A 14,116-nucleotide genomic window follows, 5' to 3' on the forward strand; every position below is an offset into this window, starting at 1 on the left:
TTCCTCAGGTTGCATTTTTACTGCTTAATTTCTCTCAACTTATTAGCTAAAGTGCTGGTAAACTTTTAAGGACATATGCTATGTTAGCACAGAATTTCACATTTATCCTCTAAAATGTTCTAAATTTGTAATAATGCTGGAAATAAAGAAATACTTAATGAACTATCTAAAGATTTGTTCAAGTAATGTGACAACCTATGCATTATAATGATGCATAATTGTCACAAATACCATATTTATAATACGACAATTGCTATGGCAATTAATCTAGTCAGCACTAATTTCTTGTACAGTTACATTAATATTTCCACTTTTCAAAGGCTCGGAACACAGATAACTGGATACTTCATCATATTCTTAATTGCATTGATTTAATCCAAAGAGTCCATTACAATCTAATTTCAGTCCTTTAATGTTTTAAAATTTTACTTGTATTGAGTTATATGCAACTTGTTTGATGCCAGCTTTTACCATTGTTATTAATAGAATTTTGTTTAAAAGTGTTTTGTAAGATATTTCATTTCTTACTCTCAAATATCCTTTCATTATATCAATCCTGTGTTCATATATGCAGTGTAGTTTAATGAATTAAGTGAAGGAAAAATTAATATATTTTATAACATAACAATGTAGCAAAATATAATATGTGACTTGATGTGAACAATTTATACTTATTTAATTCCTACAGTTTGGGTTGGCTATGTAGCTTTGCTAAGAAGATGTATAGTTTATAAGCTTGCACAAAGTTATGGCAACAATCGGAAAATTTCGTTCACTAAAGGTCTTTTTTTTTCTGCCAAGTTGGAGAAACTAGACTTACTAGTTTCTAGAAATTGACTAATGGGTACGTTTTAGATTTATATTCAGTTCATCTAGTTTATTTTCTGCTAGCAGATAAGGCTACAGTCAGTTCATTCATTGACAAAATTATAATCCATTTATTTTACCACTTGCATTAATTTTATCCTTTGCTCTCAAAAAATTATTACAAGAATACAACTGGCACAGTCTAGAGAGCTCCTGGCTATGGCCTTGAAGTCTGACTTCAAGCCTTCATTTTGCCCCCAACTTGTCATATCACTTTGGACAAATATCCTTGTCTATTTAGGCTTCATGTTTCTTGATCTATAAAATGAAATCACTGGGCTAGATAATCTCTTACGTTTCTTCTAACTTCAAAAATTATAAATTCGCATGTTATTTTACATTATGTTAGAAAAGGGCTATCTATTTAAATATTGCTATGACGTGCCTCAGGGAACTTGTACTTTTGATTGTTGTATATTTCAGCTGACCTGAATATTCTGGCACATCACTAGTGTGTCCGATAACTTGGACGAGAACTAGTCACATCAGTTTTGCTCTTAAACTTGCTCCATAGTATGGTTAAATTAACTTTCCTTTCCTAGTTGTACTAACTTCGAGTTGAAGGAGGGATGAATTTTTTCAAATGAAGAAAGGAAACTTCATTAGTGAAGAAATGAGAAGATATGTGGGTAGAAATGAGAACATGGGTCTGGATGTCAGGAGAATTATGCGACTTGAGTGTGAACTCTTGGGTCTGACACACAAAGGTTGATAACTAGCTTGATCATATGATAAGACCTTAGGTAAGTAACTCAGCTCATAGAGTCTGCTGTTTCCTTATCTTAGGTATACACTGATACCTCCTTTGAAGGATTACATGATATTAAATGACATAACGATTGTGAATAAAATGTCTTACCTTTGGTAGGTGCTCTATAAATGCTAGTCATTTACTAACTTAGTAAACTTAAATGACTTTCAATTCAGTCTTTCCTTCTCTGTGAAAGAAAAAATAATAAAATTCATTACTTAGAACTGGCATGCAAGTGATGACTGAGTGCAGTGCTTAGAACATAGTAAGGAACAATAAATAATTTTTAATGGATGAAGTTAATTATCTTTATTGGAAAATTCTCAATATGTTTAAGGAAGTAGGCATATGAAACAACATTTTAGTAGAAGCCAAGTGTAAAACCTATAGGAAAAAGTTTTACTTGGGCAGTAGTCGTGTGGAAGAATAACTGTGAGTTTTCAGATCTAACAAAGAAGTGGGCCTGGGACAGATCAAGCAACTTGAGGCGGCTCGAAGGTGCTGTTATTTAGCAGTTAAGTGGAATTGTGATTCAAGCACCAAAGTGTGAAATGATTGGGTAATAACCCAGTGGAAGTTTAGGTGATGTAAATCTCTGAGTTATACATATTGTCATGATGGTGGGAATAAGCATTTTTGGGATGTTTTCTTTTTTGTATGGCTCACGACTTCAGACTTTTCTTGTTAAGAGAAATCCCAAGTTAAGTGGTAGCATATATTTGACTGGTTAGGATATAATAATATATAAAATGCACATTTATAGGAGACACATATTAAATGCTTGAGTCAGTTGGAAATGGACTTCAGGGAACTGTTACCTAATTTATTTTAATTTATGTGTGTGATCACACCATTGTGATGCCCTCTAGCTACCATTACTAGTCCTTTACCACAGATCACAGCACAGAATTTCGGAATGAAGGTAATGTCCTTGATCAAGAAACTTATCAAGATAAGAAGAATACACTTCTTTTAAGAATAGAAGATGATTAAATAGAATCAAAACAGCAGTACATGTGCAAAATTATGCTATAGCACTAGGAATTTTAAGGAAGACAACAAATAGACCTGAAAATTTAACATCAAAATGTACTATACTGATATATTCTGTAAGAGTTCAATTTATATCCTTAAGAGTGAAAACACAATTTTTTTTATTATACTGAACACAAAATTAGAACACTATACCTAATATTTAAATACATATTCCTTGAGTCTAATCCATTATAAAATCTATCAATAAATCATAAATCCAGAGCAAAAATAAAATATGTGGAAGGCTGCATTATCCTTGAACATAGTACTGGGAGCACAGTTTTAAGCAATTGTAGGCCAATTTAATTTTTGAGTCAGTTTTTGAAAGATTTCAAATACATGAAAGGAAAAAAGTGTGTCAACTTGTAGAAAATAAGGAGAGATTAAGGGAAAAGCTGTTCATTCTGCTTTAATTTATTAACACTTAAGATCAATTTGTAATAGAAGAATCCGTTTGTAAATGCCTTTTAACACCTTATATAGAGACATCCAGTTTCCCAAACTATTTTTAAGAAATACTAACTTATTAGATCTTCACACAAAGATATTATCACCTTATTTTATTGAAGTAGAAACTGAGGTTCTGAGATTTATGCCAAGGGAAATTTCAATTGCCTCTTGCTCTCTGCAGCAAGATGGCAGGTAAAATAGCAAAGGGATAGCATAAGGAGGATACAGCTGGCTTGATAAACCTCCAATCTTAGTATACTTGAAACATGTTTCAAGAGTTTCTCTATGGTTTCTTTGTGTTGATTTAGTTGTTTTCAGAGATTCAATAATTAAATGGTAGACTAGTGGTTTGTGGAGGTAATGCAGCTCTCTGAGAACTTGATTTTCTGTTAGTCTATAAACTGTAATGGGAAAAACATAGATGGATCCTACCTATCTCGTATTTGGAAATCGTGCTAATTTTAAGAAATATTTTATTTCATAGGAACTTGTCATTTAATCTGTAACAGATAACAGACATATGAAGCTTTTCTATTATAGGCTTCTTTGGTACAGTATTGGTTACGCACTTTATTATTTCAAATAACTATTTTTAATTATTTCGTTTTTCCTTATGATAATTCTGCCTAGATCTTGTTGGAGAGCTCTCATGCCAGTCTCGAAGAAAATGCTTTATGTATGTGTATACACACACACACACACACACACACACACACACACACAGACACACACACACACACATACTGTATATATATATACAGTATATATTACATATACAGTATATATGTAAATGTAACTTAATGTAAATTTTGATATACTAATTATAGTAGGGTGAAATTAATAAATTAATAAGAAACTTCTTAACTTAACAAATATAACCAGATAGCTTAGATAAGAATAGTTAGTGAATATACATCCCTGTGGAAATTTTTACAGTTAGGTGTAGATATAGATGTAGATATAGAACTAGATATAGAGATGCATGTATAGGTACATATAGTTAGATACATCCTTGTACAGGTATAAGGATAAGAATAATTGGTGAGTTAGTATAGAAGGGAGGTGAACTATTTCTACTTCCTTCAAACCAATATTTACAAAATATTCACAGGATATTATTGAAAAAGCTTCTTGGTTCAGTAGAATCCTTCTCTATACTGATTTCCCTGTTGAGCAGGGATGTTTGTAATTTATATTAATGAGTACAAGAGTCTTTGCAGATTGTAGTATTGTGAGAAGTAGCAACTAAGCAAACATACAAATTAAAGAATCAAGAGCATCATAAAATGTACTGCTTCATAAAACCTACTTGTTCATTTATTTTGACAAGTGTAGTTTAATTTAAATTATTTATGGTACTTTGTACTCCAGAAGTAACTGTAATGTAGTGAATTTTGTTAAAAATAATGAAGTTGAAACCAAACAAGCTTTTAGTTATGTTTGCGTTAAAGATTAGAGCAATTAATTTATCTTTTCTCTACCATTTTTACAGGCAAATTCATAGTATTTTCTTTTTCTATTCAGAATTTCAAAAGTCACCTGAGTTCCTGCCAGTACTGTTACAACTTACACCTTAATTAAATGAATTCTTGGGAAATGAACCTCTTTCATAAACAATCCATATTAAACAAAATTTCTCATAAATCCAGTGATTGTAGGTGCTCACTATTCCACTAAATTACATTGTTCTTGTTAAAGTTTATACATTGGTAATTACATATGATAAAAAGTATTCTATCATGGATGTGGCCGCATAGTGTAACGGCTTGCATGTCTGTTTTACACACAGAAGTTCCTGGGTTCATGCCCCGGTGGAGCTGTGGTCCATGGTCTACGGCCATGCCACCCTAAACAAGCCTGATGTCTGATCTCAGAAGCTAAGGAGGGTCAGACCTGGTTAGTACTTGGATGGGAGACCACCTAGGAAGACCAGGTGCTGTAGGCATAAATAATAATTTAAAAAAAAAAAGTATTCTCTTGAACAGACTCTCCTTTTTGTTATAAAGTGTCCTGTGATAGAAAGGACACTGATTTGGGCATTAAATGAACCTGAATTCAAATCTTGGTCTCTTCTATGCCATTTAACCTTTCTTTCAGCTGTAAATTGATTAATTCTTTCTAAATGATAATGTTTTTGAGAATATTAAATAACGTATCCAAAGCATTTTGTACAGTCCTTGGCATTTAATCGGTGTCCTTTCTATCACAGGACACTTTATAACAAAAAGGAGAGTCTGCTCACAGTGTTGGTTGTTATTATATTAACTATTGTTAACCTCTGCAAAATTGTGAAATTGGCAAAGTTGGTCTTTATATCAGCTTCCCCTTTCAACACTTCTCTTGTGTTATTTTTCTTGTAGTAATAATTACTCTGTTCTCTCTTTATACCTCCACCCCAACACACACACACACACATACACACACACACACACACACACAATGTACCATGGCCTCCTTGAATACTAAAAAGTACTTAATCCTTCTTACTCCTTCCTCAGCCTGTTTCTCTGAGAATTCTGTACTCAAGGGGCTGAGAATTCAAGAAGTGAGTGAGTAATCTGTGTCTTTTCCTTTTTAGCCTCTTTTAACATTGGGATCTGCATGCTAGTTAATATTTAATTATAATATCTCCATATATTCTCTCTATGTTGTATTGCTATATTTACATGTCCCAGTAGTTTGCTGATAATGAAGAATTATGTAATTTGAGCACATATGTTTTGTTATAAAATTGTTATTAAATAAGGTTATGTCTCATATAGAAGACAACACATCTTTGGAAGGAATAGGAGATTGATGTTACTATATGTTTAGCAGTAATATTCATTTTTCTCCATTTCATATTATTTTTCTTATGTATTTGATAGACTTTTTAAAAGTTTTATTAATTGCTGGTATCACTTAAAATTAAATTTTAAAAGTACACATATTAATAAGGTTCTAAATACATTTTTCAAGACACAGAATTTTTTTCCTTTTTATGTATTTGTTTTCTTTTTGAGGTGTGTTATTAATATCTCATCTGACAGAAGTTTCGATAGTCATACAGTTATTATTAGGAATGTAAATGACAAAACTTTATAAAAGCATAACAATCATTCACTTTATTTCTCCTTCATGAAAATATTAAAGCACATAAATGGTCTGTGCTTTCTAGTATCTTTCAGAATTACAAATATGTTAAGAAATCTAATTTGTATGCATCAGCTTTCATTCCTATGTTTGTGCTGGTTTTAAGTAGCAGCGCAGCTTTTAATTGTGAGGTTTTAGGTTCTGCCATTAAAATTTACCCTTTTTACTAAGAGGGTTGAGTGATAGTTTTTGATTTACTTTAGACAGTTTAGACAAATTATATTTAAAAGAGCATAAAGATACACAGAGCATTTCCTGATTCAGAGAAGGTCAAAGCATCTTAGTTGCCTTTTTTGAAAGTTTTACCTTGAATAACTAATGATTCTTTCTACTGTATTGACTAAACCTCGCTTAAGACATAGAAGCAGGATGTCAAATTGCTCTAGAACGACTCCTTTGAAATCATTGGCCAAATGACCTTGACAGAATAGGAAACAGGATATTGTATATTTTATGATGTTATATTAAAATCACCTATATGAAGGATTCAGAGAGATTACATTAGTGCCTCCAAAGCTGCTTATATTTCTCTTTTGATTACTTCTATGTTTATAAAAATAATGAAAATTCTTTGCAAACTACTGGAAAATTTGTTTAGAGCTTTGACCATAGCAAAAGTATAGTAGAAATTTTGCAGACGGACGTTTAATTAGATCAAGGGAAACCATAAGATGGATAATTCTGGTCAATAATGAAAGTTGAGGTTACAGAAATAGGTTTGTGGTATAATAACAACAACAAAAATCTCCTGGAGACTTTTTAGAAGCAGCACATTAACTAGGGATTACAAAAATGAAATAGAATTAAAATTAATTCCTGAAAAAATATGAGATATCTGTGTAAAGCAGTGAGAAATACATTTCAAGAGTTTAGAGATATAAGAGAAAACAATTTAAGCTCTGCTTGTCATAGATTGTTGTGGTGGGCCCATGGGTCCTAGGTTAGAGGTGATATCAGAGACAAGGAAATGGTCAGATCATGAAAAGTCTATGTGTCATGCTATTAAGCAGGAATATGTCCAATCAGAGTTATTTTTAGACTAAATAAATTACTCTGGTAACATTATTTGATGGGGATGATATCATACCAGGAAAGAATTCAGGAGACAACAGAGACCATCAGGGTTAGAAATTATGTGGACCTTTTAGGCTTAGTTTACCCAGGCAGCGTCAGTTGAGACGTAGAAAACACTATATATTTGAGAAATGGTTGAGATTTGAACTGAGAGATACTGCCAAATTACTTGGATGAGAGTGAAAATTGAGATGTGGATTAAAAATATTCTTATTTTATCTGATGATTTTAAAGAAGATAATCACCAAATGTTGCTTTTAGCATCCATGTGATATAGTGAGCAAAGATAAACGATTAGATTCATATTTCCAGAAACATTTATAAACAAAAGGAATAGTAGCTTAAAACAAAAACGTAAATTAAGACAGAATAAAAATTTACTTTGATCAACCTTAAAGGCACACGCTTCTGTTTTCTCTATGATTTCGTAAAGATTTATGAAGTCACCCAATTGTTAATGGCAAATAACAGCTGCTATTTTTACATATTCAGGAATTTTTTTTCTTTTTTGCAACCTGTGATAAATACTGGCAGAACATTATAAAATGACAAGGGTGCTAAAAGTGCGAATGAACTGGCAAACATGAGGTTCTGTTATTTATTTTAATCTCACTGAAGCCACAGTTCTGAACTATAAATATATTAGCAAATAATTTTATTGGCATGTTTTGTGTTGTTGTATTTGAATATAAACCTACCGTTCCAAGTTAACATAACATAGTTGCTAAGTTAACATAAATATTACATGTTCTGCTGTAAGGATACTGATTTAACTTGTCCATCCTGCAAAAGCAGGGACTGCCTTAGGCAGAGGTATCACATGCCAGAAGTCCCTCTCTTATGCCTTTCCGCAGCTCATTGCACAACTCTGCCCTGGCATTGCTGTGCTGCCACTGTCTACTTCCCTTGTGTCCTGGGAGCCCATGAAGGTGTTTTCTCTGTCTTTCCTATACTACAACATAACTTTGTGTCTACTTTATGATTTTTAGATTCATTCTCAATTGCTGAAAGAAATTTTCTAGTTGTGCTATGATAATGAGAAGGTCACGACATTTTGAAAGGACTCCACGTTTTTGTATCTAATTCAGATAAACCACTCTCTCTGTGCAGATTTTAGACTCAGTAGGAGGAGGGTGATATCAGTATGGATTAGTAAAGGAAGTATTTGGAAGCAAGTAGACCAAGAATCATTGCCCCCATTGTGAGATAATGCTTAGAGAAATCTGATTAGGAAGTTCTTCATAATATGTAATGCTGCTTAGATTTAAATAATTTTATTTTGATTAGAATGACATTAAGTGCTGATATATAATAGGTAATACCTAAGTTTTTGTACCTAAGTCTTTATTCTTAGAGTAATTACCAATGGATGACTGATTACAAGGCAAAAACATTAAAAAAATAGAACCATTTTTTCTTAGTTGAAAATAATGGGAAACATTAAATTGTCAGACTATATTCTCTTACACTGTAGGCGAATTTTGTGACAAGTAAGTTCTATTATCCCGGTGTGTAACATCAATGCCATAGATCAAAAGGACACTTTATAATTCAGTACTGTGATTCTAGAATGTCTCATGAAAACTACTAAGTCTCAGCAAAAAACTCTTGACCTTTATGGCTAAACACCTGGTCAATTTTAAATAATCTAGGATGACATTTCTTGGAATAGCTTCAAAATTCTAATAAATGAAAGAATTAAAAAAAATATCTCTTTTAAAAATTGTCCTTGATCATCCTTCGATCAAAAGTCCCATTAAGAAAAGAACATAAAAATTACAAAGTTTCAAATCTATTTTATTATCACATTTCTTTTCCTGAGCAAATGTAAAAATTACGCATTTCGTATCACTATAAAAAGAAACGAAGATCTCCCACTAAAAATTACATCTAATTATAAAAACAAGCATTTTCAGAAGAGTAGTGGTAAATCAGGGCATTCAGTACACTTCAATTCTGTATTTCTGACATTTATAAGGATGACAGACAAAGCAGAAATAAAACGTTATGTGTTTTCCTCAAAAAAAAAAAAAAAAACCACAGCTGGTGGGTTTAATTTTATTCCGACCAGCCGTGACAGCAACCTTTTTAAATATTGAAAAAGTGAATTAAAGCTTCTGCAAAACAGTTGCCATATAAATTTCCTGAACCACTATCAATTATATATGAAGTATCAGAAAATTTTCCTGGCCTACTTGGGATAGTTTTTAGTATGATGGAAATAACAAATATTGGGTGCTCAGAGCTTACCAAAACCTCCCAGAGAAGATAGTTGAGTGTATACCTCAGCCGATCCTCCAATCAAAAAAGTTGTCTTCAAGATTCCCTTTTTATTTTATATTCTCACAGATTTTGATGATAATTATATATAAACTTAAATTAAACTCTAATTGGGTCTCTACAATTGTGTTGTCTGATAGAACTTCCTCTGGTGATGAAAATATTCTGTGCCCGCACTGTTCAGATTTGTAGCCACTGGCCATATGTGGTTATTGAGCACTAGAAATGTGTCAAGTGCAGTTGAGCAACCGAGTTTTTAAATTTATTTCATTTTAATAAGTTTTAATTTAGGTAGACACATGCGGGTAGTGGCTACCGTATTGTGCAGTAAAGCTGCTAAACGTGGAAAGTACTTTACTCTCATCCAAAGAACTTAAAATCAGCCAACAAACCAACAAAAAAGACTTCCCACGTGGTAGAGAAAATGAGATATAAATACGTATGTAAAAAATGTGGTATAATACAAGTCAGAATGTTGTAACTATTTAGATATACCAGAAAACCAAGAAGATATTGGAGCAAAAAGCAAGACAACACCGATTCTAGTTTGTGTTGGAGGAGCAGAGTTCGCGAAATTAGTGGAACTGTAGACAAACTTTAGGTAGTACCTTTCCAGTTGGAGCTAATTTACGATGGCATTCCAGATAGAGGGAACTTTGTGAACAAAGTCAGGGCATTGGAGAGTAGAGAGCATATCATGTCACGAGTGAGTGATAAGACTTAGCTGAAGGATCAAGAAAGAGCAGCCTTGAATATTGGCTAAGGTCATCACATCAAGAACCTAAACAGGGTAGGCAAAGAAGTTCTTACTTTGTTGACAGAACGGAATCTCTAAAGACGTAGGGAGGCCAAATAGGAGGTTGTGAAACTGCCCGGAAGAGAGGTATGAAGGCAGAATTAGAGTGGTGGAAGTGGTAAGAACGAACACGGAGGATTTGAATTTCTTGGGTGCGTTCTCCTACATTTGCTCATATCAAAATAAATGAGGATATAAAAGTCTATCTCTTCTTTCTGCGCAGGCTGTAATCTCAGCTTGGTACCAAATTATACTTTATAAAGGTATATCGTTAAGTACCAATCCTAGGCACAAACAGGTGAAAATTACAAAATGTCTAAGAATCTATAACAGGATTCAACTCTTTAAGACTAGTTTTAAAGAGGAGGCATTAGATGTGAGCAGTTTTTCACTATTAGATCACACTATTAGATAATGAATGGATGAGAGGAATAAAAAGGAAATACAAATTTTCTTTTTTTCTGTGAACTGATTTGAGCCTGATTTTGTCTTTATAAACGGTGGGAAAACTTTAAGGCCATTTCCATGAATTTGTTTTGATAATTTACTTTTGAATCAGAATTTTAAGGGTAGTTTAAGTAGAAACTTCAAAATATAAGAGCAAGTTGTATATGTAAGGAACCATTTCTCTTTAGGTATGGTAGTTAAAATTTTTAAACTTGGTAATTTGCCTATTTACAGTTATGGCCAAGTGCATGAACTTGGTGCCATTTACAGATTTGGCATATGGGATATATTCAGTTTAAAATTTGTAAATATAACTTTAAAGTGTTCAAATAAAGAAATAAAAACTCCTATTCTTTAGTAACTATCCTAGTTAAAACAAAAAAGATATACGTGACCACTTACTTGTAGATTTTTATCAAACTGTTAGAGAGGGTGTTTGTTAAGAATCTGTTGTGTAATGAAATTGCTAAACAGGATGTCAAAGAACTACCAGAAATTGTACAAATATTCATCATATCAGAAATCATACAAATGTTCAACTCAAAGTTTCAGCTTGCTTGAAAATACTCTGATATTGAACTGGTGTTTTTTCCTTTTTTCCCTCCTGCATAAATATTTCTCATTGCCGTGCCTAAGTTTAAGAGAAGTTTCAAAACAGTATGTACTCTTAAATGTGCTCATACACTTTAAAATTTCACTCCCAAATTAATATCACTAGTGTTTTTCATAGTATTAGAAAAGTTCATTCTTCATATACTCTGGATAAATGTTGGAGGTAGAAGGACTTTGTTTTTGCCAACTGTTTAAACATGCAATTAAATCACAATTCACACTGGTTCTCTGCGTATCTTCTATATTTTTGTTTCATATATTCTTTGGCTTGTAAATATTTACATGAGTTTTTAATATAAACAAACTCCTAGCAGACTTACAATGATTATAGCAGTTTTATATTTTGAGTATGTATATCTCACACTCTAAAAACAATTATACAGTTTTTGTTCCTAATCAATGTTTTCATTATTCGCAAAATACTTAAACTTTTTCGTTTTTAGCTTTTGTTTTGATTTAAATATATCCTTTCATTAACATTTTACATATTGTTTTTAATGTCAAGAATAAAATCATTTTCTTTCTCTTTGGTGAAAGATTTGTACATACATGTTACGGTTTCTGGTTGCCCTCTGTTTTTGTTAACTTTAATCTTAAAGCTGAAAAATTTTCTCTTTATCTTTCCTTCAATAATTTAATTCCACCAGAAGAGATTAAATATGCCTTATTTATATTAGCATATAAATTAATAATGATTCAAACAATTATTTAACATATAATAGAAAAAAAAAGCACTAAGTGAATTTGCAAATCCAGTTGGCCACTGCTTGTAACTCAGATGCTGATAGCTGTGTTTCTAAAGTTATTCCTCTCATGTGCATAGGCTAAATTTAAATCTATCCTGGAATATAAGAAAAATAAAGGATGGCGAATATTTGCTAAAACAGCAGACAATCTGAAAGGATTAAAATGCTTTAATCAGACAGAAAAAAAAGGCTTTGGCCACTTGATTAGGGCTGATTTCCACCATCTGCTTATACTTACTGAGGATCTAGCCCTGACTGAACACTAATTTGTGCACTTCCTAGAAATTGAAATCTCTCAGCAAGCAAATTAACAAGAGCAGGGATTCAGCAATAATGGAGCTCCTCGGCTTTTGTTTCCCTCTGACAGATGGACAGGGTGTGCTCAAATTGAATTCAGCTTTAATTGCATTGTGCCATTTAAAATTTTATCTGCTCCACAGATTTTGTTTACAGGTTTCAGGATTCCAAATCTTTGGAAGTTTTTTTTTTTTTTTTTTTTCCAGTACTGAGCAAGATAAAGAACATTGTAATTCGGTGTGACTGGGAGGTGTTCATTACAACTCCTTGCCCTGAAGGGTAGCACATTAAGAAAAGGAATTAGGTTTTTTTAAAGTCTGGGGCAAATGGGAAACAATTCAAACTTTGCATATGTTCAAATATTGGCAGCTCATAAATAAAAGTAATCAGAAATGCTCTGTATTTCATATCTAAATGAGAAAGCAATTTGCCTTGTTTCAATTAAAGCATTTCAAACTTTGCCTGTTATCAGTCTGTCACTTGGAACCGCACACTCCTGAATTCTAGAGATAAACTTTTTTTTATAAATGAATCATGATATTTTAAGATTACTTTGAGTTTCTGCTTGATTGACAGTCTTCAGATAGAACTGACTTATATGAACTGTTCTTTTGAGCAGAGGTATAAAATACTAAATCATTTAGGCATGTCCTAAACATTCCTGTGAATCTAACCCTGAAGATGCATTTGTTACAAAATTGCTTGTCAATCTACAAGCATTTCCTCATAAATCTATGGCTTAGTAGGTACTAAACTCTGACAGTTCAGGTGGCAAACAGAGATCCGGAAAGCTTGAATATACCATCATAAGATTTGATTTGCACCCTATTTATGTGAAGATTGAAGACTTTCAGCTATTGAGCATCTTGCCAGGAATGACTGAATTTGCTTTACATAAGGCAGATAGATGGTCCAGACCGTGGAAGTTGGGAGAGGGAGGGCTGCATGGGAGAGAAGGAGCGGAGTTCTCCAAAGTCTAGAAGATGCTACTGTGTGCTAACTCTGTAAGTTAACAGGTGTATAATGTGCACTGAAAAACTTCTTAACATATTAACATATTTTATATACTTTAAAATACTTAGTTTCCATTTGTCATATTCAGTTGTGCTCCATCATTTCCACGTACTTGAGACGAATTTGTAAACGATGTGCAATGTCTCCTCCGACACGGCACGCTGCACATTCGTTTATTATCACAGAAATCTCCTTCTCAAAGGGACTTCTTAAATTATTAATAATAATTAAAATGATCAAAGAGCAATATCTGAGTACCTCGAATTAGCCGCTAAACTCCACTAAAATACCATGTGGTTTTTAGATAAAGCGGTTTCATTCTAGAAAACAAACTTACATTTTATCAAAAAGGATCATTTTAATGTTTTTCAAAGGTCTCTGCTAAATAAGGATTCCAAATTCTGGTTAAGTAATCAAGTGTGGGTGTTGTAGAGAACATCGCAGTTTTATAAAGAGCAGGAAAAAATCTCTCCTGATAATTCTTCACTTGCTGTACCTACTTTACAGACAGGAGAAAAAGTGTCTATTTATAAAAGAGCAAATGTTATCGTTACTAAACAGATAGCTCAAAGATCTGCAAGGAACTCCATTTTATAATGTTTAGCTTTCAATGTT

The 14,116-nt window shown here is 32.6% G+C and overlaps 1 protein-coding gene and 1 pseudogene across 1 annotated transcript in view; both read left to right on the plus strand.

The window, feature by feature from the left end:
* DACH1 (dachshund family transcription factor 1) overlaps nucleotides 1–14,116 on the plus strand; it is a 392,519-nt gene that overhangs the window by 48,136 nt on the left and 330,267 nt on the right. The gene's annotated exons all lie outside the window — the stretch shown is intronic.
* On the plus strand, nucleotides 4,933–5,048 carry LOC111745465 (annotated as a pseudogene).

The sequence above is a fragment of the Pteropus vampyrus genome, unplaced genomic scaffold (genome assembly GCF_000151845.1).
Source record: "Pteropus vampyrus isolate Shadow unplaced genomic scaffold, Pvam_2.0 Scaffold155, whole genome shotgun sequence".
In the NCBI taxonomy this organism is placed as follows: Eukaryota; Metazoa; Chordata; class Mammalia; order Chiroptera; family Pteropodidae; genus Pteropus; species Pteropus vampyrus.